At 41.3% G+C, this 2,188-nt stretch overlaps 1 protein-coding gene across 1 annotated transcript in view; it reads left to right on the top strand.

Moving 5' to 3' along the window:
* The window catches only part of PLEKHA4 (pleckstrin homology domain containing, family A (phosphoinositide binding specific) member 4), a 29,185-nt gene that overhangs the window by 22,932 nt on the left and 4,065 nt on the right, over nt 1-2,188 (top strand). The window lies entirely within an intron of this gene.

Raw genomic sequence — 2,188 nt, 5'->3', positions numbered from 1 at the left:
ACACTTTAAAAAGGTCTTGTGCAGCAAATTTGCCTAATGCAATACGTCCTTTGATTTCTTGACTGCTGCTTCCTTGAGTGTTGATAGTTGATCCAAGAAGAATGAAGTCCTCCTGTGGTTCAATAGGGCATGATTGCTATCAGGTGTGACAGTGAGATTTGGAAAGGTAAATGTAAATGTATTGTAACAATAGGAGGGGAGTGGCTGATTTTGCAGTCCAGGAGAGGAGATCCCTGGAACCATCAAGAGAAAAAAACAAAGTGCAGTGCCAGACCCTGATTGGGATTGAGGCAGAGACAATGAAGTGGGGAGAAGGAGCAGCTGAGGACTCTGGACTCAGGAAGGGAGAGGGGCTGTGTGTGTTGTGGGGGGCAGGCATGTGGGTGTGCCATTTGGTTGTTTGATGATGCATGCAGGGGATTGTAATCATTGCAATGAAATGAAATATGATAGGATGAATGTTAAGATAATGTTCTCCTATGTAAACTAACACATAATTCACAATAAAAACGTTAAAAAAAAAAAAAGAATGATTTCCTTGACAACTTCAATGTTTTCTCCATTGATAAGAATATTTATTGGTCCAGTGGTAAGGATTTTTGTTTTCTTTACATTGAGATGCAATCCATACGGAAGGCTGTGGTCTTTGATCTTCATCAGTAAATATTTTAAGTCCTCTTCACTTTCAGCAAGCAAAGTTTTATCATCTGCATATTGCACGTTGTTAATGAGTCATCCTCCAATCCTGATGCCACGTTTAATCAAAGTTATGAACATTTCTTCAATGAAATGCATGAATATGCATGTTGCTGATGTTAACTGCTGTCGAGTTCATTCCTACTCATAGTGTTCTGAGGAAGAGCTAGTGGGTGTGAATTGCTGATCTTGCAGTTAGCAGTCCAGTGCTTATCCTATAGTGCCACACCAGGACTCCATGAATGTTCATACTCCATGGGTGGGATAAAAATGTTAAATAACACGACAGCTTAAATGTTCAGTTTATATAATAATGAACTAGTAAATGGACATGGCAGAGTGGGATAAAAATAGATTATAAATATCAGACCCTTTTCATTTCTAAGGAAAAACTTTAGGAAGTTGTCCTGTCACACAATCAGGTACAATGGAAGCCAGAAACTCCCAACATCTGGCAACTTGAAGACTTGGAGTTCTGAACTAAGGAAGAAAAGACCTAGGGATTTGATCTTGTAAAGATTACAGCCTCAGGAACTTGGTCGTCTAAAAAGGCCTGTTGGCATAGTGGTTAAGTGTTGGGCTGCTAACTTCAAGGTGGGGAGTTCAAGTGCAAACCCCATGGAGCAATTCTACAGGTAGGGTCACTTGAGTCGGGATCAACTTGAAGACAGTGAGTTCGATTTGTTTTTTTACAAGGTGGCTTTGAGTCTGAATTGACACCACCGCCCACAATCACCATCTTTGCGGGAGCAGAGCATTAGGTAGTGTAGTTGGTACCTTTTGGTTAGCAGTCCAATGCTTATTCATTGTGCTACAAGGGCCCCTTGAGCAGAGTCATAGGATGGGACATGAGTGGGAACAGGTGCCCTCTGGCGGGCATGTTGGGAGAGTGTCGAATCATCAGTGATGTCATTGAGTTGGAATTGGCGTCTGAGGGCCAGGAGTAATTCCCTTGAGGTGAGTCAGGTGGCCTTCATAGTTTCTTGTAGCGTCATTTGCTCATTAACAAAGGGTTTTGGCTAGACAGTCTCTCTTTAATTGATTGAACACCTGGAATCTCTTGGTAAGTGATAAAGTACATTTTGCAGGAGCTCAGCAATGAAGACTATCCATTCACCATTCTGTCCATGGGCAGTTCTTGGCCTGTCTGTGGTCCAGCGCCATCAACATCATCATCCTAATCCTCTTGCTTTGTTTTCTGTTTTTTTTAAGTCATGGCTACCATTTATTGATCATTTAGTATTTTCCTGGTACTTATTGTGATAAATCCTTTTCATTTATTACTTTCAGCTAATCTTTTTTGGAGCATGCATGGTAGCTCTATATATAGGTAGCACTGGAACGCGAAATGCAAAGTCAGCAGTTCGAGCCCACCAGGGAGTAAGATAAGGCTTTCTGCTCCCACAAAGATACAGCGTCAGAAACCCTACATAGGGTCACTATGAGTTGAAACTGACTTGATGGCATTCAAATACAGCAATCTTTTTTTTTT

The sequence above is a fragment of the Chrysochloris asiatica genome, unplaced genomic scaffold, assembly GCF_000296735.1.
Source record: "Chrysochloris asiatica unplaced genomic scaffold, ChrAsi1.0 scaffold00116, whole genome shotgun sequence".
Taxonomy (NCBI): domain Eukaryota; kingdom Metazoa; phylum Chordata; class Mammalia; order Afrosoricida; family Chrysochloridae; genus Chrysochloris; species Chrysochloris asiatica.
This window is presented reverse-complemented; position numbering and strand designations above follow the sequence as displayed.